The sequence below is a fragment of the Malaclemys terrapin genome, chromosome 7 (assembly GCF_027887155.1).
Source record: "Malaclemys terrapin pileata isolate rMalTer1 chromosome 7, rMalTer1.hap1, whole genome shotgun sequence".
NCBI lineage: Eukaryota > Metazoa > Chordata > Testudines > Emydidae > Malaclemys > Malaclemys terrapin.
In genome coordinates this window covers 63,084,174-63,107,085 of record NC_071511.1, presented here as the reverse complement: position 1 = coordinate 63,107,085, position 22,912 = coordinate 63,084,174, and the positions used below count along the sequence as shown (strand labels likewise).

The following is a 22,912-nucleotide window of genomic DNA, read 5'->3' as shown; positions in this document are numbered from 1 at the left end:
ACGGGTTTCCCAATGGGGCATGGCTTGGTCTGTTGGTGTGTATAGCAATCAGTGGATAATGTACTGCATAAGAGACTTTCTGAGCCCTATACAAGCTTGAGAACTCAGGAACTCTAGCTCCATCAGCTTTTCAGTTTGGGTGGCCTTTATTTTTAACTCCTACAATTTTTTAAAGATAGTGTTGGTATCACTGGACATCATTGAAGACTGAAGGCCTTTATGCATAGAAGCATGGGTAGTTGAGAGCAAGCTTCCCCACCAGTGTGCTGCCGCCTTGTTCTGGAGTTACCAACCCTAGGGATTCAGAGGTACCATGCCAAGTGACTGTATTTTGGAACTTTCTCTGTGCTAATCTGTAAACTCCTTGGGGCTTTCCCATCTCTGTATAGCACTGAGCACACTGTCATTCTGAATATACAAGCAACTGGCCTGGATGAAGATCAGCAAGAGTCTTTGCTATTTTGTTTATTTGGGAAGTTAGTATAGTTTTATAAAAAATTCAATTAAGGTATCAGTGTTAGGGCAAACTGATACATTTCTTGCTTAATAGAACTATGCTTTGATGGCTTTCATGTGCCGTTTTAATTAATCCGTATAAGTGCTGAAGAAACAATGCAGCGGTTTGAGGCTTTGATAATGTAATTATCTCCCTCAGCAAAGTTCTGTGCAAGAAGGAAGTATGGTGCTTATCAGGAGGTTGCATAAATTCACACTACTTGTATGAATTTAAAGTCTTCCTTTTTCTGAGTGCACATTTTCATTAGCTCCAAGCAGGAGTCACGTACAAAGCTAATGAGGGAGCATGAAAGCCCAGGACAAAAAACCCCACACCCATACAATGGTAGTATCCCATATTGCAACCTTTTAGGAAGCATATAATACTGCTTTCTTTATTAGAATTCAGAAATCTGACACACAACCAATTACAGAGAGAGAGAGAGAAAGCAGGCTGCTCCCTTAGGCAGAGAGTTGCAGCTCAACCCACTTTGCTCCAGATCGGCTCTTTTACAGACAAATTTTTGATGTCTCTGATCACATGCTTCCTGACAGAGCCTGCTAGCCTGCAAGAAAGACCAGGAAACTCTTACCACTTGATGCAATAGTTTATAATTTTAACACGGTTTTCAGTACACCACAGTTAGGGTATATCTACACTAGGAACTAGTGATGAGATTCCCAGCTAGCAGTTCTTGAGCTAGCACACTAAAGATAGTAGTGTAGCTCGGGTAGCATGGGCAGTGGCAAGCAGTGGTATGGACTAGCAATGCTGAGCACAAACCTACCTGAACCCCTTGGGTATGTAGCTGGCATGGCTAATCTGTTCCTCTGCTCACCATTGCCATGTTACCCTGGCTACACTACTATTTTTAGCGCATCAGCTCAGTGAAAGTGAGTGTGGTTCTTCTTCGAGAGATGTCCCTGTGGGTGCTCCACTACAGGTGTTGGGTGCGTCCCTGCGCCTTCGCCCGGAGATTTTTGCAGCAGTACTCATAGCGGCCACGCATGCTCAGAATCTGCCCCCCCGCTGTGACTCTAGGGTAATAGAACGCATGCGTGGCCGGTCTCCTCAGTTCCTTCTCAACCGTCCCCGGCCTGATTCAAGCGCTGTGCTATTTGTAAGGAAGCTATCCCGTCATCGGACGGGCACTCAAAGTGTATAAAATGTTTGGGGGAAGCTCACATTCCCCAAAAATGTGCCCACTGCTGTAAACTCAGCTCCAGGGCACGGAAAGACAGGGAGCTTAAACTCAAACTGCTCCTGCTTCAAAAATCTATCGGGTCAGTTTCAGACCCAGGCATTGAAGCCGGCTCCGCTACCCGACACAGCCCCCCCCCCCCCTCAAAAAAGCTCAAGAAGTCTACGAAAAAGGGGCACCTTTCCTCACCGAGCAAGACTATGAGGCATAAAGTTTCTCCAGGCAGATCAACGATCTCTCTGCCTGTGATTCCTCGCCTCAGCAATTTTCACGAGCCAGGCTCCTCCGGAACAGCGCAAAAGCCGCCTGAGGCTTCAGCGCCGCCGAGAAGCTCCGGTGCCGAGGCATCAGGCTTCCAGTTGCCTGCCTCAGGGACGGCACCGTTCGGCACCGCGAATGAGACGGTGCCGACATTCTACAGCACGCCTCACCCGAGGCAGCCCGACATTTCTCGCCCGGCACCGACCGCGGCACCGACGCCTGCGGGGCATTCTGACACACAGATCACAGCCAGAAGCCCCGATCGCAGGAATGCTCTTGTGCAGCAGCCTCTGTCGGCTCAGCTTTCATCTCCCGCAGGAGCTGCTTTCACTCATTTTACCCAGACAGCTGATCTGCTAGTATCACCTACCTGGCAGTCTCCGCTCATGAATGCATATTCTGTTTTCGATGCCTGAGTCAGGATCTGAGCAGTTTTCCTCCAGTGAGGAGGAAGCAGATCCACAGGGAGTTTTTTCCCCATATCATGACTCCCAGCCCCGGACCCAGAGCAATAAGGGCTATGGAAATACTACCTCATCCCACTCTCAGGACCCTGCCCCTTGGGGGATGAACCCCTGGATGGCACCACCTATGCCCTACCCGCCACCATGGCAATACTGGACACCATGGACATCATACCCTCGGGAACACATGCCCCGTGGCCATTCGACCAGGCGCAACACTGATCCAGTGCCGTCTCCTAATGCATATGCTAGTGACACGAGACGCCTGGCAACACAGCCACGTTCCCAGGATAAACCTAGCCCTTCTCCTGGTCCAACAGATCCGGAGTTAGCACCGGAGGAAGCATTACTTCCCCTTCCTCCCACTCCCTCTGATGAATATACAAAATTCCAGGACCTCTTTAAGAGAGTTGCTAGTGACCTGAACATTAACTTGGAAGTGGTTCCTGAACAACAGCATGAGCTAACGAACATCCTACAGCCCCCTTCTTCCTCCAGAGTGGCACTTCCAATTAACGCAGCCCTTTTAGAACCCGCTAAGTCCATCTGGCAGACTCCAGCGACAAGCCTACCTACCTGCAAGCAAGCGGACAAGAAGTATTTTATTTCTCCAAAGGACTCTGAATTCCTTTTTACCCACCCAGCACCAAACTCATTGGTAGTGGACGCTGCGAACCAGAGGGCCAGACAACAGTATTCTCGTTCTGCCCCACCTAACAAGGATAGCAAACGACTGGACCTGTTTGGTCGCAAGGTCTATGCATCCTCCACCCTCCAATTTCGCATAGCTAATTATACTGCAGTCCTGGCAAAATACGACCATAAAAACTATAATAAGTTAATGGACTTTATTGATGACATTCCAGAACAAAGAAAACAACAGTTCAGAGCTATAGTTTCTGAGGGCCAAGCCATTTCACGCACCGCTCTCCAAGCAGCCCTCGATGTAGCCAACACAGCGGCAAGATCTACCGCTACAGCGATAGTCATGCGACGGGGCTCATGGCTCTCCTCTTCCTTTTTTCCTCGCGAAGTTCAGAACACAATTGAAGATCTTCCCTTCGACGGTGACAAACTCTTTGCTGCTAACACGAATGAAGTGCTTCATTCAATGAAAGACTCCAGAACAACCCTCCGGTCTTTAGGTCTCCAGACACCTACGGCAAGAAGACGACAATATCGATACCAACCATACCACCGGCCACGTTATCCCGCATTTACACAACCTTCCCATAGACCGCAGGAACAGCAACAGCCGCAACGTCCACGACCAAGATTCCAGCGACGTCGCCCAAACTCTACAGGGGCGCCTCAACCCCCACCAGCTAATAGGCAGATTTGAAAACTTGGTCGAGGGTTTAGAAAGCAATGCCCTCACTTCAGCCGGCACACCAATCTTTGGACACCGCCTACGACCTTTTTTCCAACAATGGAGGAAGATTACCTCCGACAAGTGGGTCTTAGAGGTAGTTACAATTGGATACGTCATCCCCTTCCTCTCCTTACCTCCCACCCACCCACCCTCCCCGTCCCTCTTCAGGGACCCTTCTCACGAGCAGCTACTCCTCCAAGAGGTGCAACATCTCCTTCATCTGGGAGCAGCAGAAATCGTGCCAGAGCGACACAGAGGGAAGGGTTTTTACTCCCATTATTTCTTAACGGAGAAGAAAAATGGGGGATGGCGACCAATCCTCGATCTCAGGCGGCTCAACAGATTCATCAAAAAGCAAAAGTTCAAGATGGTGACCCTCAATACCATAATCCCAGCGCTGGAGCAGGGCGACTGGTTTTCTGCCCTCGACCTACAAGATGCCTATTTCCACGTCACTATACATCCGGCCCACAGACGTTTCCTCCGATTTACCCTTGGTTCCACACATTTCCAATACAGGGTACTCCCCTTCGGACTATCTACAGCCCCCCGTGCGTTTTCCAAACTTCTAGCTGTAGTCACTGCTCACCTCAGGAGACAAGGGGTAATAATATTTCCGTACCTCGACGATTGCCTCCTCAAAGCTTCAACATTCGACGAGGCGCTCCGGTTCACACGACTCACAGTCGAGTGCTTTTTTTCTCTCGGCCTACAAATAAACAGAGACAAATCCACATTACGCCCCACCCAGCACCTTCAGTTCATAGGCGCAGACCTCGACTCTCGGACCGGGCTAGCATCGCTCCCACCCGATCGCTACAATTCCATAAAACAACTGACCACAACTATTCGCAACAGCCCTCAGGTAACTGCCCGAGACTGCCTGCAACTACTAGGTCACATGGCCTCGTGCACTTTTGTCGTCCAGAATGCACGCCTACACATGAGGTGCTTCCAAGCGTGGCTGGCAACGGTTTACAAACCGAATATGCATTCTTTAAACAAGACTGTCTCCCTGCCTACTCCAGTCAAAGACTCGCTACGTTGGTGGACCGTCCACTCCAACCTTTGTTCTGGAGTCCCGTTTCTTCAACAGGCTCCATCACGCATTCTGACCACCGATGCATCTATGACAGGGTGGGGTGCACATATGTCTCATCACACAGTACAGGGACTATGGTCACCAACCGAGACCTCCCTGCACATAAATGTACTAGAACTTCGAGCCATTCGCAACGCGTGCCGTCACTTCCTGCCACTAATCAAACATCATCACGTACGCATAATGACGGACAACATTGCTTGCATGTTTTACGTAAACAGGCAGGGCGGAGCTCGTTCCCATTCGCTGTGCACAGAGGCTATGAAGCTCTGGAATTGGTGCATTGTGAACAACATCCGGGTATCAGCTGCTTATCTTCCCGGAATCATGAACACCACAGCGGACGAACTGAGCAGACGCTTCCCATGGGACCACGAGTGGGAGATAGACGAGAAAACCATTCACAACGTATTCAGCATCTGGGGTTACCCAACAATAGACCTCTTTGCAACTGCAAAGAACAAGAAATGTCTCAATTTCTGCTCCAGAGCAGGACTGGGCAAACATTCCCTGGGGGACGCATTCATGATCTCATGGCACCGAAACCTATTCTATGCGTTTCCCCCGATACCAGTTCTCAACAGGGTTCTGATAAAAATACGAACGGATCGAGCCAAGGTGATCCTCATTGCCCCATCGTGGCCCAGACAACCATGGTTTCCCTTCCTCACCAGAATGTCAATCCAACCTCCAATCTCCCTGCCGCTTATTCCGAACCTTCTATCTCAGCAGCACGGTCGTTTTCTCCACCCCAACCTGTCCATGCTTCACCTCAAGGCCTTGTTCCTACGTGGTTCTCCCAACGCGAATTAGATTGCTCCGAACAAGTTCAGGAGGTGCTCCTACATAGCAGAACGCAAGCTACTTGCAAGACCTATCTTCAAAAGTGGAAACGATTCACACATTGGTGTTCTGCCAAACATCTTTCTCCTACCTCGGTACCTCTTCCGTTTATATTGGACTATCTCTTGGGCCTTAAGCGATCCGGCCTTTCTTTCAGCTCCATCAGGGTCCATTTAGCTGCTATTACGACTTTCCACGACAAAATTGATGATACGTCTGTCTTTGCTCACGCTACTACGAAGCGTTTCCTCAAGGGCCTACAAACCTTATATCCAGACATTAAACAACCGACCACCCCCTGGGACCTTCATCTGGTACTGTCTGCCCTAACTCAGCAACCCTTCGAACCCCTAGCCACGTGCTCCCTTTTACACCTCTCCATGAAAACAGCGTTTCTAGTGGCAATTACTTCTGCCAGACAGGCAGGAGAAATAGCAGCTCTCATGGCTCATCCACCATATACGATATTTTTTAAAGACAAGGTTACCCTCAGATTGCATCCCAAATTTCTTCCAAAGGTTCACTCATCATTCCATATTAATGAACCCATACACCTCCCGACTTTTTTCCCGAAACCACATGCAAACTCCTTTGAAGCCTCAATGCATACACTAGATGTTCGCAGAGCCTTGTCATTCTATTTGGATAGAACCAAACCCTTTAGAACCTCCTCTAGACTTTTTGTCTCTGTTGCAGAGCGCTCCAAGGGCATGCCTATTTCTACCCAGAGACTCTCGAACTGGATCTCCCAGTGTATCCGACTGTGCTATCAGATGAAAGGGGTTGCACCTCCAGATGGCATTAGAACACACTCCACTAGATCTCTGGCTGCCTCCATCGTGTTCTTACGCAAAGTCCCCTTGGCTGACATTTGTAAAGCAGCCACCTGGTCATCTGACCATACTTTTGTTAAACACTATGCCCTTATTCAAGGCCCTTTATCTGACATACGCTTGGGCAGGGCTGTACTCTCGACGGCGTTCCTACCAGATCCGAAGTCCCTACCTCCTTAAGATACACTGCTTTTAAGTCACCTGTAGTGGAGCACCCACAGGGACATCTCTCGAAGAAGAAGAGGAGGTTACTCACCCTGTGCAGTAACTGACGTTCTTCGAGATGAGTGTCCCTGTGGGTGCTCCACTACCCACCCTCCTCCCCTCTACTTCGGAGTTGGGGGGCCTCCGTGGTAGAGAAGGAACTGAGGAGACCGGCCACGCATGCGTTCTATTACCCTAGAGTCACAGCGGGGGGGCAGATTCTGAGCATGCGTGGCCGCTATGAGTACTGCTGCAAAAATCTCCGGGCGAAGGCGCAGGGACGCACCAACACCTGTAGTGGAGCACCCACAGGGACACTCATCTCGAAGAACGTCAGTTACTGCACAGGGTGAGTAACCTCCTCATATGTCTAATGTGAGCTGGGAATCACATCCCTAACTCCAAGTGTAAATGTAGCCTTAGATGCTTTTATGGGATTAGGGAAAAGCAGAGACCAATGTCCTTGCTCTGCAATCTGTGGATTCAAATTCAGTGGATTCATTTTCATTTGAAAGACTTTGGCCACTAGGCACCAACATACTTTCCTCAGAAGAGAGACTGTTTACTATCAACAATGGCCCTTTAAAAGTCAATGGAAACAATTCCTTTTCACAGACTTCAAAGACTTCACCAGAAATTCCTTTCCTTCTGCAATATCATAGAATCATAGAATATCAAGGTTGGAAGGGACCTCAGGACGTCATCTAGTCCAACCCCTTGCTCAAAGCAGGACCAATTCCCAATTAAATCATACCAGCCAGGGCTTTGTCAAGCCTGACCTTGAAAACCTCTAAGGAAGGAGATTCCACCACCTCCCTAGGTAACCCATTCCAATGTTTCAACACCCTGTGCATAAAGTTTTTGCTAATATCCAACCTAAACCTTCCCCACTGCAACTTGAGACCATTACTCCTTGTTCTGTCATCTGCCACCACTGAGAACAGTCTAGATCCATCCTCTTTGGAACCCCCTTTCAGGTAGTTGAAAGCAGCTATCAAATCCCCCCTCATTCTTCTCTTCTGCAGATTAAACAATCCCAGTTCCCTCAGCCTCTCCTCATAAGTCATGTGCTCTAGCTCCCTAATCATTTTTGTTGCCCTCCACTGGACTCTTTCCAATTTTTCCACATCCTTCTTGTAGTGTGGGGCCCAAAACTGGATACAGTACTCCAGATGAGGCCTCACCCAATGTCGAATAGAGGGGAATGATCACGTCCCTCGATCTGCTGGCAATGCCCCTACTTATACAGCCCAAAATGCCATTAGCCTTCTTGGCAACAAGGACACACTGTTGACTCATATCCAGCTTCTTGTCCACTGTAACCCCTAGACCCTTTTCTGCAGAACTGCTGCCTAGCCATTCGGTCCCTAGTCTGTAGCAGTGCAACAAGTTCTTTCTGAGCTTTATTTATGTCCAGAACAGACTTTGGCACAACAGACAATCACCAAACTCCTTCTGAGTTTCACATACATCCAAAATCATCTCTGGCCCATCAGGAGGATTTTCACAAAAACCCCTTTCAGGTAAACTGCTAGACTTCATAGTCACAAGATTAGAAGCATTCTCTTCCTTGTTACAAGTTTCCACACTGTCAGTGGGTAACATAGTCCAATCACCTTCGTGCTTTCCTTGTGTCCTTGCTATGATATCACCCTGATCAGACAAGCTTGTCATATATTTACCCAGCAACACACTAGCAACAAGCAAAATAGAAGCACCAGAATCGCTTGGTCTCTGGGAGCTATTTATGACATCAACTGGATGCAACCTAGTTACAATGTCATCATCTCTAGCAGACACAAATTCAGGACCACTTCCTTCCTGGGCTTTAGTTGTAATCCAGAATCAGCTCTGGGGGGGGCTGGAAATCGATCTAAGATACGCAACTTCAGCCACGAGAATAGCGTAGCTGAAGTCAACGTATCTTAGATCGAATTAAAATTACTTTACTTCACGTCCTTGTGGCGCTGGATCAACGGCCGCGGCTCCCCTGTCGACTTTGCTTCCACCTCTCGCACTGCTGGAGTTCAGCAGTTGATGGGAGAGCAATTGGGGATCGATTTATCTCATCTACACTACACGCGATAAATCGATCCCCGATAGATCGATCGCTACCCGCCGATCCGGCGGGTAGTGTAGACGTACCCTAACAGTAAACTCATAGAGGATCACAACTATTCACACTCTTATTTGGTAAGTAATCTTCCTCTTTGACAAGATCTGCTTTAACAAAAGTGATGTTAGAAGCTGTAATTTGCCCTAAACAGCTTTTACCATTGACTTTTACATTCTCTGCACAAATTATGGGGTTACCTTCACACGAGCTCACAGTAAAAGTATTTACATAAAAGGTGGCAGTGTTGGGATAGATTTGGTTACACACAGACAACTGCTTAGAGTCAAACAACATACCAACATTGTTACAATTGGATAGATTCTATGCCCATCTTTGCTGTTGAGAGGAGCTGTTTTTTCAGGATGATACAGTTCCTGTTGTTCCTTTATTCTCTTGAGTTGGAGCTTAAGTCTGTCCACTTTTGCCTTAGCTTCTAGTTCCTGCAATCGAATATCTGCCATTTTTTGTTCATGTTCAAATCACAGGCGTTCTCTTTCAGCAACTTCTCCTTCCATATCAGCTATTTTTTGCTTGTGTTCAAGTTCTAGCTGCTGGTTTTTCACCACAAGCATTTTTGCTGGGTCTGCTTCCTTATCACTGGCAATTAACAGATATTTCAGTTCCTGCTCTGGGGCCTTTTGCTTAAAATACAACCCTCTTTGTAAGCACAATTCTTTTCAGGGGAGCAGCCTCGGAGGGAATCGGTGGCGTGTGGGGTCATGGTTCAGGCTCCAGTGCTCCTCCCGCCCCCTTTTAGGAAGCTTCTGCTGCCCCTGCATCTCCGGAGACTAAACTATTGCATGCCACAGGCAGCAAACAGGAGAGACCGAGGTGCACCAGGACCCGGGGCCACTGCAACGACAGGGAATTGATTAAGGGACATTCTCGGTATCATTTGCTAAAATAAATAGTCATGACTGATGGTTATAGTAGAAGACACAACACACGTGTGTGCTATGGGCTTATTTAGCTGATATGGTGGTATCATTTGTGGGCCTCATTCGAAAAGCTCTTATAGAGCAGCAACCATTTGGCACAGGCACAGGTCCATACCTGTTGGAGCTGAGTGAATAATTTTCACTAAAAAGAGCAGTAGAATTCAAATTGCCCTTATTTTCTGTCCATAAATGGTGATCAGAAAGCTTCAGCTTACTTATTCAAAATCTATTCCTGAATTTCTTCATTGAATACATTTTGCTCTGTACAGGTAGTTCATTGTAAGTATTCACAGCTTGTGGAGCGGTGAACTTCAGAGCTCATGATACTGGTGTCTGTTTCTGAATTGATTGCTTCCTAGCTAATCAACATAGCATGACTTGTGAATGGTGAAATCCAACATATGGCTGGAAATATTTTTTTTCAGCCATGTGTGACTGTCTTCCCCCCATGGGGTAGTTGCAGTATTGTGTGTTGACAGACTTTGTCCTGAAACACTCCCTGGTATGCCTGGTGCGTTACCATCCATCAGGCAAGTTCAGATGTTAGTTAGTAGCTGGTTGGTCCCAAACAGATCCCTACCCACTGCCTCCAACTACTCCATGCCTTTCAGAATCCCTAGTGATGTAGCTTCCACATCCCACTCGTCCCAGCTTCTGTGGTGCCATACTCTCCTGGTGACTCTCTCCTGAGCAAGAGATAAAGAGCAGCAGCAGAAACAACTGTAGCAGATTGATCACATAAGATACGAGTCCTTGTCATACATGACAGACTTTGCTCAGAGTCCTGTTAAATTTGTCATGCTGAGTGAGACAAGGTGGGTGAGGTAATATCTCATAGTGGAACAACTTCTGTTGGTGAGAGAGAAGCTTCTCTCACCAACAGAAGCTGGTTCAATAAAAGATATTACCTCACCCACCTTGTGTCTCTAGTATTCGGGGACTGACATGGCTACAGCTACACTGTATACAACAATCGGAAGTTGACTATCTCACAGGTTGGCTTTCAGAGCTGCCACCCCCCAGAGCACTTACTAAGTTCCTGTATCATTGCCTGGTCTGCCTTGTTCCAGCCTGACATGGCTACAACTACACTTAAAAGCCATATGACCTGTGCACCGTGAAAGACACATGCTCGTTAATAGATTAAATGGCTTATAGGAACTATTGAGCATCCATGTTCATTAAGGTGGGGAATTGCTTGTTTCCTTCTTTGTACTGGGAGAGGTCATTCCTCCACTCTCAGTTCAGAGCCTGAATCATCCACTTTGAACATGTCTCCTTGCTACAGTTCCTTCCTTCGTGACTGCCCTATATGGAAGTGCGGGGTGGTTTCCGGCTGGTAGTTCTCTGCTGAAGTGGAAGAATCCAAGTTCTTAGGTTATGATCAGGACATTCCTGTGAAGGAGTTATTAGCATAGAGGGCTGTCAACTCCAATGTTTTCATTGTGGGGTTCGCCTGTTCTCGTTTGCTAGGGGCTTCCACCTTCAAAACCAGCAGATCCAAGGGGATTAGCAGGGGCCTCATGCCAGCTGGATCCCTGACAGCACAGCTCCTACCAGAGGAGCACTGCCAGGGAATCTCTCGAAATCCACTGCCCCATGACTCCTTAGAAGGCAATGTGGTAAATTAATGCAGAAAGGGTCAACATTAATTTACCCATTCACCCTGCATGGAAAATGCTGCAGAAAGCAGCTCTGTTGAAATGACCAGTTAAACCAGAAATATATTTGTCCCTATGTCCTTGGGGGATTTAATTCTGTCAGGCCGATCTGGACTCAGGTTCTTAACATGTGTCTGGCTTCATTCAGGCTTGTATTTGCTTTGCTTTGCTCTCTGAGTCTTATTGTGGCTTCTGTTGCAATATAGGAGTGTGTTTTAAAAGGAAGAGTGGTCAAGTGATGAAGCAGAAGCTGAGGAACGAGACCTCTTAGTTCTTTCCCCATCTTGCTCAGTCATTCCCTGAGACTTTGGGTAAGACCGTTTGACCTCTTGCAGGTCATTTTACTATATTGTGTATATAACTCAATTACTTCTAGGGCTTCTAATGTTCTGATTAGACACTATGTAAATGCAAATCCTCATGGGAAAAGCTGCCCTCTTTAAGTAACACCCACTCCTGATGCGCACACACTTTAGAGGCAAGCTTTACACTATACAGTAAAGGTAACAGCCCTGTAGATCTGATCTGATATTACAGAGGTGCAGCTGCTCATACCCTGTTAATTCAGGACATCATTGTTTCTGTTACAAAGCCTATTTCCTGGAGTAAATTACTTAGCTGTAAAAAGCAGTCTCGACTGCAGCTAGAGCTGGTTACATACTGCAAAATCTCTCCTTCAAACAGTTTGAATATTTAAAAAAATGAGCTTCCATGATTGCCTTTGCATTTGTGTTCTATTAATATTTCATCAAAGTAATTCACTCTGGAATGTCTTGTCAATTTTAAGCAAATATTGCAGAAGAACGATGAAAAGCCAATTTGGAATAGGTAAGCACAACTGCCTCTGAAAATAGATTCTAATAGTGTCACTCTTCCAATCAGAGAAGAGAAGCCATTCCAGGAGTCTGGATATTCAAAATTATTTGAATTTTGAATATTCAGTATTTTGCAATGAACTGCTCAGGAAACAGCTACAAGCTAAGCTTTATTTGTGCAGATTATTCATTGGCTAATTTTGAATGATCAGCTCTTGATTTTTCTGTCTCTTCACAGAGAAAATGTGATTGGAAATGTGAAATTCATCCAATAAATTCTCTGAAATTATTCATATCTTTGATTCTTATCAAATATGGTAAATACAAGAATTTGGTGCTGGAGGAGAGAGTCTTCTATCCATACAGAATGAAGCATGGGCAGTAACAGTGGAAGCTTCTTCACAAAACTTACTTAATGTCTCTGAACGAATGACCAGGAGAGATTCTCTGCATGACTGTCTATTTTTATGGAGGTTGGAGTAATCTCTCAAAGAGTCCTGTGGCACCTTATAGACTAACAGACGTATTGGAGCATAAGCTTTCATGGGTGAATACCCACTTCGTCAGACACATGTCCAACTTCCATGTCATTCATGAAAGATGCCTTTCACACGTAGAGTACATCATTGTGCTCTCTCGTGGTCTGTCATGTCATCTTGGGCTTCAGTAACCTATGTTAACATATCATTAATATCCAGTTGGATCAGATTCATTACTTACCTGGTATTTGATGCTTCACTTCATTTTTCTAATGGATTTAGCTGCAAAATATCTTCAAGAATAAAATGGATCTTGCCTTTGATTATTGCTGTAATCTGCTTCTGATGCAGAATTCACTAGCTGTGCTGAGGAGCTGAAGCATCGCTTTTTGCATAGGATAATAGTCTGAGAAATTAGTTTGAAAAGATCCTGTCCCACAACTGCTAGATCAGCGCTTTTCCCTACAATATATCCTCAATTGTTTTCACTATATATAGTATATGGTATGTCATGTGCATGTGGCAGAACTGACTGGTGCCAAAGGAATTAATGATTAGACCCTTATTGTCAAGTGTTACCAATTTGCAATGAAGTGAGCTGCTGCTGAGTAACTTCTGTACATTATGCTGCTGTACTAGTCTAATAGCCCTTGTGGTGTAAGCTGTTCAAAATATGCAGAATTGTCATTTCTAATGAGAACAGCCAGGCTGGAAGAAATGGGGAATTTCTCAGCTGTGCTGATTGATCCCTGAAAATGTCATATTTATTTGATTTGTTTGATAGAACAAACACAGAATTTGATATTAACAAGCAGCATTAATTTATTTAAGCAACATTGAGTTCTGTTCATTAGATTAAATATGTTTGTGGAAATTCATCTTTTCTTAAGTGCTCTTTAGTGTAACTCCGGCTGCTATTGGGGTGGCACGTCTGGGTCTTCAGTGGCAATTCGGCGGCAAGTGCCTCTCAGAATGAAGGACCTGCTGCCGAATTGCCACTGAAGAGTGCCGCATCTTTTTTTTTTTTTTTTTTCTGCTTGGGGCAGCAGAAAACCTGGAGCCGGCCCTGGTTGGATAAGGGGTGGGTGCAGTCAGGGGACAGGCAGCAGGCTGGGTTGGATAGGGGGTGGGATCCCAGGGGGTGGTTAGGGGTGGGGGGTCTCTGGAGGGAGCAGTCAGAGAGCGAGGGGGTTGGATGGGGCATGGGAGTCCAGGGGTCTGTCAGGGGTGGAGGATGGCTAGGGGTCAGGGCAGTCAGGGGACAGGGAGCAAGGAGGGGCCTGGGGGGGCAGTTAGGGTGGGGGGTCTCTGGAGGGGATGGTCAGGGGACAAGGAGCTGGGGGGGGGTTGGATGAGTCGGGAGTTCTGGGGAGGGCTGTCAGGAGGCAGGGGTGTGGAGAGGGGTTGGGGCAGGCAGGGAGCAGGGGGGGTTGTATGGGTCGGCAGTTCTAGGGGTCCTGTCAGGGGGTGGGGAGTGGTTCAATAGGTGTGGGAGTCCCGGTGGCCTATCTGGATAAGGGTTGGGGCAGTCAGGGGACAGGTAGGGGGTAGGGTCCTAGAGGGGCAGTCAGGGGATAAGGAGCAGGGAGGCTTAGATTGGGGGTGGGGTTCTGGGGGGCAGTTAGGGGCAGGAGTCCCAGGAGGTGGTAGTCAGGGGACAAGGAGCAGGGGGGGTTGGAGGTTCTGAGGGGGGCAGTCAGGGGGCGGGAAGTAGGAGGGAGTGGATGGGGGCAGGACGGGGGCGGGGCTAGGGCGGGACTCCCTGGGTGCACACCCTAATGAAACGTGCTGCGCATGCCTGTGTGTGAGAGAGAGAGAGAGAGAGAGATTCATAATATTCACTGACCAGTGGATTACAGAAATCTGCCCATAATCTGAGCACCCAAGGCAAATCGGGTCTCTATTCCATAGCAGCTAATGTTTCAGTTTTTGAAAGGTGCACATGCAATTGTCTGTAGGGCTGTGCTGCACTGCAACCATGCAAGAGTCACCTGGTTGGTGTTTTTATTAACTCTGTCACACCTATGTTGGGTTTCGAATGACCCACTTGAAATTTTTGGTTTTAGGGTGGGAACAGGAGCAAAGACTAATCTGTCGTAAACAAAGTATTGATGAATTGTGCCTCTTCCCTATAAGCAGAAATTCTGAATAGACTGAGACTTTTCCTGTGCAAAACTGTTTGACAGATCCTGCAAATTTAGTTTACTCTCATTTGCTGTTCAGAACTTGAGCTGCTTAGTCTGTGATCAAAACTCGCATGATATAATTTCTGTTCCTCTATGGATGATCTAACTTGGAGTCGCCTTACCAAGTGGGGGGTCAGTGCTAATGAGGCCAATTCAATTAGGGTGGACCCCGGACTTGGTAAGGCAACTCCCATCTTTTCATGTGCTGTATATTTATACCTGCCTACTTTTTTTCACTCCATGCATCTGATGAAGTGGGTTTTAGCCCACAAAAGCTTATGCCCAAATAAATTTGTTAGTCTCTAAGGTGCCACAAGGACGCCTCATTTTAGCTGATACAGACTAACACGGCTACCCCTCTGAAACAAGGGGAACAACTTATTCCTTTTAAAAGATTTTAGACATATATACAGAATTTGGCAGGTAGCTCCCTGAGGGCCAGGGTGAGGGAACTCCTAGGACTCTCCTCCCATGCTATTTCCCCTGAATTCTGCTGCCTGATGCCCTTGCAGTAATTGTCTTGGCTGTGAGCTATGTTCTAGCGCCTCCAAGTGGTTCATGGCAAACAATGCCACTGGCCTGTGTGGAGCTCAGTACCACCCCCAACAGCTATATAGAGCAAGTAAGTGTGAGTGTGTGTGTGTGTGTGTTTATTAATACACAGAGCTTGAGATGAATACTGTGACTTATGAAATACCAAGAGTTTTGTAGTAGTTTTCATAACCATATATACAGTCTAAATATTTATTATATTGTGGTAGCACCAAGTCCCCATTTATTGCCACCTTCCCCCGCCCCAAACAAGCACAGTGGTCCCTGCCCCAAAGAGCTTACAGTCTAAATATAAAGCTAGGTGGATCCAGTAAATAGATGTGAGGAGCAAAAGGTAACAGGCAGACAGTTCTGAATAATAATATATAATATACCTTCCATTTCTCTCCATAGCTAATGGTTAGTATTAGATGTCAATGACTTTTTTACATGATTAGGTGTAACTTGTTCACTTGTTAGAAAAGGGGTTGAAAAGGACAAGCACCACTGCAGGAAAACCTGGAATTTGTATTTTGGAAATAAAAGCAGTTTATTAGGGCTGTTAAGCGATTAAAAAAATTAATCACGATTACTCACATAATTAAAAATATTAATCACGATTAATTGCACAATTAATTGCACTGTTAATAATAGAATACCGTTTATTTAAATATTTTTGGATGTTTTCTACATTTTCAAATATATTGATTTCAATTATAACACAGAATACAAAGTGTACAGTGCTCACTTTATATTTATTTTTTATTACAAATATTTGCTCGTTAAAAAACAAAATAAATATTTTTCAATCTGCCTAATACAAGTACTATAGCGCAATATTTTTATCATGAAAGCTTTATTTACAAATGTAAAATTATGTAAAAGAAAAACCAAAAAAACCCTGCATTTAAAAATAAAATAATATAAAACTTTAGCACTTATGAGTCCACTCAGTCCTACTTCTTGTTCAGTCAATCGCTCAGACAAACAGGTTTGCTTACATTTGCAGGAGACAATGCCCACTTCTTGTTCACAATGTCACCTGAAAGTGAGAACAGTTGTTTGCATGGCACTGTTGTAGCTGGCGTCACAAGATATTTGCATGCCTGATGCGCTAAAGATTCATATGTCCCTTCATGCTTTATCCACCATTCCAGAAGACATGCGTCCATGCTGATAACGGGTTCCGCTCGATAACAATCCAAAGCAGTGTGGACTGACACATGTTCATTTTCATCAGCTGAGTCAGATGCCACCAGCAGAAGGTTGATTTTCTTTTTTGGTGAATCAGGTTCTCTAGTTTCCGCATCAGAGAGTTGCTCTTTTAAGACTTCTGAAAGCATGCTCCCACACCAAGTCCTTCTCAGATTTTGGAAGGAACTTCAGATTCTTAAACCTTGGGTCAAGTGCTGTAGCTATCTTTAGAAATCTCACATTGGTACCTTCTTTGTGTTTTGTCAAATCTGCAGTGAAAGTGTTCTTAAAATGAACATGTGCAGAGTCATCTTCCATGAAATATATGGCAGAATGCAGGTAAAATAGAGCCGGAGACATACAGTTCTCCCCCGAGGAGTTCAGTCACAAATTTAATTAATGCATTATTTTTTTAAAGAGCATCATCAGCATGGAAGCATGTCCTCTGGATGGTGGCCCAAGCATGAAGCAGCATACAAATATTTAGCATATCTGGCACATAATTACGTTGCAATGCCGGCTACAAAAGTCCCATGCGAATGCCTGTTCTCACTTTCAGGTGACACTGTAAATAAGAAGAGGGCAGCATTATCTCCCGCAAATGTAAACAAACTTGTTTGTCTTAGCGACTGGCTGAATGAGAAGTAGGACTGAGTGGACTTGTAGGCTCTAAAGTTTTTTGCATTTTTTTGTTTTTGAGTGCAGTTATGTAACAAAAAAAATCTACATTTGTAAGTTGAACTTTCACGATACAGAGATTGAGCTACAGTACATGTATGAGGTGAATTGAAAAATACAATTTCTTTTATCATTTTTACAGTGCAAATATTTTTAATTAAAAATAATAATATAATGTGAGCAGCGTAGACTTTGTATTCTGTGTTGTAAGTGAAATCAATATATTTGAAAATGTAGAAGAACATCCAAAAATATTTAATAAAGTTCATTTGGTATTCTATTATTTAACAGTGCAATTAAAACTGTGATTAATTGCGATTAATTTTTTGAGTTAATTGCGTGAGTTAACTGTGAGTAATCGACAGCTCTACAGTTTATAAAACCACCTGTCAGTTATTCATTCCCCAGCCTGCCTGCTTTCCTGTGAGTGTGTCAGTATGCAGACATGGTTGCTTTCTGGTTTAGTGATATTCTGAGTTGATGCGAAATTTTGTCATGATAGGTTTTTTTTCTGGTAACTCTGCTACAATTGGGTGTAAATCTAGGCAAAACGAGGAAGGTGCCCTAACCCTAACCCATATTTCCTTCAGGCAGGGGAAATTTCTAGCTTTCCAGCTGGATAAATAGCTCTTACTTCTAACTCTGGAAGGACCCACCATAGCATTTTACAATTGTGACTTAACAGAAACAAGAGACATTTCAGGTCATTTTAGAATAGTGGCCGGGGGGAGGAGGGAGACTGGGCGTGTGCACAGAGTCCCTGGCATGAGGGATGAAGAATGAAGGACCCTGGTGTGGGGGAGGAGAAAGGGGCAGGCAGATCCCCTAGCATAGGGGCAAATGGGATAATGAGGGTTCATGGAGCCCCTGCCATGCAGGGAGGATGAGAGAAGGAGGACCACATATAGCCCCTGCCATGTGGTGGAGGGGCAGTGGGACACACAACTCCTGTAGGCGGGGCAACTGGGGGACCCTGGTACCGCAGGGGAAGGGGAATGGTGGGCATTGAGGACAAGGGGAATGAAGGTGCACACACAACCCTGGGAGGAGATGGAGGGGGATGGGAGGATGGCACACATGGAGCTGGTGCGGTAGAAGCGAGGAATGCAAGGAGCCCCTGGTGTGTGTACTAAGCTCAGTCTACAGAAGCTACGGAGCGTGCGCTCCCTGAGTAGTCCAACAACAGAAATGAAATGGGGTCATCAACATCTCCAATTTAAGTATACATAGCACATTCTATTTTAATCCGATTAGACTCTCTATGGCTTTGATGTATATGGAGCAGAAACCAGACTCTAGACGAGTCCCTTTGGGTGGGTTGACAAAGAGTACACACCTGGGAGAAGACCACTAAGCAAAGAAAGTGACATGGTTAATAAGTGTCCCTGCAAACACAACCCCATTTTCTTGTTGAATGTAATGCCTCTTTTAGGCATAAAATCAAAGGTCTGGGGAATTAGCTCAATTTGGAGACTAGTGAACACAAGGGGCTACTTTTTAAAAAAAAAAAGGGGGGCGGGGGGTAAAGCCAACATGAGGGAAGCTTCCTCCTCATACCCTGAACAGCAAATTTAGCTAGATTGCAAAATAATCTCCCAAGTGATGGAATTCTCATTTCTGGATTTATTCCTACTTGGGTAGATGAATCAATCAAGTCCCTGGCAGATAGGACTAGTCCTTCCTTAAATTCTGTCAGATTCTTTGTTGAAGGGGAGGCACCTACTTACCATAATTTATGGATCAGAGATAAACCAAAACCGTGGACCCAAACATAACCAAACTTTGAGGAAATCCCAACTTTTTTATTCAAATCTGTTTCTAGTGTAAGTACAGTAGAACCTCAGAGTTACAAACACCAGAGTTACGAGTTACCACACACCTCATTTAGAACCAGAAGTACACAATTAGGCAGCAGCAGAGACAAAAAAAAAAAAAAACGGAAATATAGTACAGTACTGTGTTAAATATAAACTACTAAAAAAGGGGAAAGCAGCATTTTTCTTCTGCATAGTAAAGTTTCAAAGCTGTATTGAGTCAATGTTCAGTTGTAAACTTTCAAAAGAACAACCATAACGTTTTGTTCAGAGTTACAAACATTTCAGAGTTCTCCATTCCTGAGGTGTTAATAATTCTGAGGTTCTACTGTAACTCTACAGTTAAGAAACCATGACCTGTCCTAGAGCTTTGGGAGCAACCATATTTCCCTCATCCTTGCCACTACACTATCAGATTTAAGGAGTTGCCACTAGATGGAGCACCAGCCTCAGACAATGAGATGGGTTCCTTCTTCACAGTCAGTGCTAAAAGTGAACTCATTCTGCCTGCAGACATAAATCACAGTCAAGTAGGGTGACCAGATGTCCTGATTTTATAGGGACAGTCCTGATTTTGGGGTCTTTTTTTTTATGTAGGTTCCTATTACACCCCACCCCGTCCTGATTTTTCACACTGGCTGTCTGGTCACCCTACAGTCAAGTTTTTATATTTATATTGCACCCGTTGCTCTCCTTTAATTTTAGCATTCAGAAAAAAAAAAGGCAACAATAGACACTCACTAAATACTGAGTCTCTCCCTTATAATCTACACCACTCTCAAGCATGGCCTCTGATAGAAGAGAGCAACCGAATCCTCCACATGAGAGTGGAGGATCTTTCTGGAAGAAGAAGATTGATGATATGTATATTTTGCCTTTGCTTGCCATGTATTCATGAATTTTGAAGTGCTTTAGAAGCATTAGGACCTGAATCCTTGAGATGTCTTTTGGGCCCTCTGGAGGGCCACAAATAGCTTAAACACTGCAAATTTATTGTGAAGGACAAAAGCATTCCAGCAAAACAGTAATGCATTCACCTCCCTCTATGCTGAAGTCTCTCTGAAGAAGTGGATTTTTGTGTTGGTGTGTGACTAAGGGTATGTCCAGGGCCGGCTCTACTATTTTTGCCACCCCAAGCAAAAAAAAAAAAAAAAGTGCCCAGATTGTGCCGCCCCAAGAATGGACGGGAATGCCGCCCCTTAGCATGTGCCGCCCCAGGCACCTGCTTCCTCCACTGGTGCCTGGAGCTGGCCCTGGGTATGTCTATACTACCTGCCGGATCGGCGGGCAGTGATCGATCCAGCGGGGCTCGATTTATCGCATCTAGTCTAGACGCGATAAATTGACCCCCGAGTGCTCTCCTGTGGACTCCGGTACTCCACCAGAGCGAGAGACACAGGCAGAGTCGACGGGGGAATGTGAGGAGTCGACTCACTGCAGTGAAGACACCGCAGTGAGTAGATCTAAATACCTCGACTTCAGCTATGTTATTCATGAAGCTGAAGTTGCGTAACTTAGATCAATCTCCCCCCCGCCCAGTGTAGACCAGGTCTTAAATAGTATTATTTCTCTGCACATCCACAGGAGTTAGTGCTGAGAGGTTAACATTCTATCCCCAGGAGTCCGTGTCTCCCCCGAAAAGCTTTATTTACCTGGCTACAGATTGTAGAGAGCTGGTGAAATTCAACTCTAGTTCTGGATTTTGCCCTCTTAAAAATGAATAAATTGCACAAACTTCCTTGTGTCAGTGTCCCCCCTGTGAAGCACAAAATAGCTATTGATTTGTGCAATTTTTTGATCTACAATAACAAAAGGAAGAGCCACAACCAGAACTTAGTTGCTGCTTGTGTGTGTGCAAATGTATCTCCTCTCAGGCTAAAATGATTTATATAAATTAATGCTTACCGTTCTGTAACTGTGTTAGTCCCAGGATATTGTAGATAAGGTGGGTGAAGTCATCTCTTTTATTGGACCCACTTCTGTTGGTGAGAGAGACAAAATTTGGCACTGAAGAAGAGCTCTGTGTAGCTCGAAGGCTTCTCTTTCACCAACAGAAGTGAAGATATTACTTCACCTACCTTCTCTCGTGTGTGTGTGTGTGTGTGTGTGTGTGTGTGTGTGTGTGTGTGTAGAGAGAGAGAGAGAGCGAGAGAGAGATAGATACATAATATTAAGGCAAACCAGCCAACCAAATGTGAACTCCTCACTGGAGAGCTGTGGGTGTGTCCCATCTGTACTGTCTGCAGCCCAGGTAAAGTCAAGGCAGGAGGATTGGAGGGAGACGGGTCCCCACCATTTAATTCTCCCCTGCACCAAATTATTCTGTTGCTCTTCCCGTGCATACCACCTACACTAACTCTTATTGGTGCTGGCTGGCTGCAGTTAGCAGAATGTGCAGGGGGAGTCGGAGGTGTGGTCACAGTCACTGCTGTGCTTCCTCCTCCTCCTGCCCTGCACAGGCTCTCCTGCCACATACAGAGGGGTAGGGGATGACAGACTGCAAAGGGGTGGGGGAGATGCTGATGCGGGGGCAGACAAAGTGGCCTAGAAAACTGGGGGAGGTGGAGAGCACAGAATCTGTAGGCAGACATAAAAATGGACAGAGCCCTAGAGAGGGGGCACACATCCCTGAGAGGGTGGCCCAACTCCATGTATGCCATGCACAATCCCATAGATTCTCACACTGACCTGCACTTCTGGGATAAATGGAGAAATGAGCTCCTCAGGGCAGCCACCTCCTTATTCTACACCCTAATTTTAAAATAAAACAATTTACACCATTGGTCTCCTGCCTTTCCACATCACATCCCCCACTTTTCTCCTGTAATTGCACCTATGGGCTGCAGCAATTCTGGGGACAAAACAGCTGCTGTCTCTGCACAGAGGCCATGCTCTTCGAGATGTAATGGTGCAGTACACAGAAATCAAAGGGGCTGCCGTTTCAAGCGACAGGCACCGCGGACTATCCTGGCTGATTTGTTTGCACTGTTTTCTTTTCTGCTTCTTGTGTCTTGACTAGGCTCTGATTCAGCAAAATGAAATATTTGCAGTATTCGAGGAAGTCAAAAGCATTTCTACCAGAGACCTGCTTTTGGAGGAGCTAATTCATACCTGTCCACCCTGACCTCCTCTGACCTTCTAGTTATTAGAATCACTTGGGTACATTTGGAATAATTTGGCTGTCAGTATTATATGTCACACTATCGGAGTTCTGTTCATAGATTCTAGGACTTGAAGGGACCTCGAGAGGTCATCGAGTCCAGTCCCCTGCCCTCATGGCAAGACCAAATACTGTCTAGACCATCCCGGATAGACATTTATCTAACCTACTCTTAGGGTAGGTCTACACTTACCTCCGGGTCCGGCGGTAAGCAATCGATCTTCTTGTCTAGATGCGATAAATCGATCCCGGAAGTGCTCACTGTCGACGCTGGTACTCCAGCTCGGCGAGAGGAGTACGCGGCATCAACGGGGGAGCCTGCCTGCCACGTCTGAACCCGTGGTAAGTTCGAACTAAGGTACTTCGAATTCAGCTACGTTATTAACGTAGCTGAATTTGCGTACCTTAGTTCAAAGTGGGGGGTTAGTGTGGACCAGGCCTTAAATATCTCCAGAGATGGAGATTCCACAACCTCCCTAGGCAGTTTATTCCAGTGTTTAACCACCCTGACAGGAACTTTTTCCTAATGTCCAATCTAAACCTCCCTTGCTGCAGTTTAAGCCC

The 22,912-nt window shown here is 45.7% G+C and overlaps 1 long non-coding RNA gene across 1 annotated transcript; it reads right to left on the bottom strand.

The window, feature by feature from the left end:
- Window positions 1–3,256: 3,256 nt before the first annotated feature.
- Window positions 3,257–21,217, bottom strand: LOC128841058 (uncharacterized). Its single transcript, XR_008445761.1, has 3 exons — window positions 21,094–21,217; window positions 4,417–4,503; window positions 3,257–3,579 (listed from the first exon to the last, which is right to left on the bottom strand). It is a non-coding gene; the product is annotated as an uncharacterized LOC128841058 (long non-coding RNA).
- Between the last annotated feature and the right edge of the window lie 1,695 nt (window positions 21,218–22,912).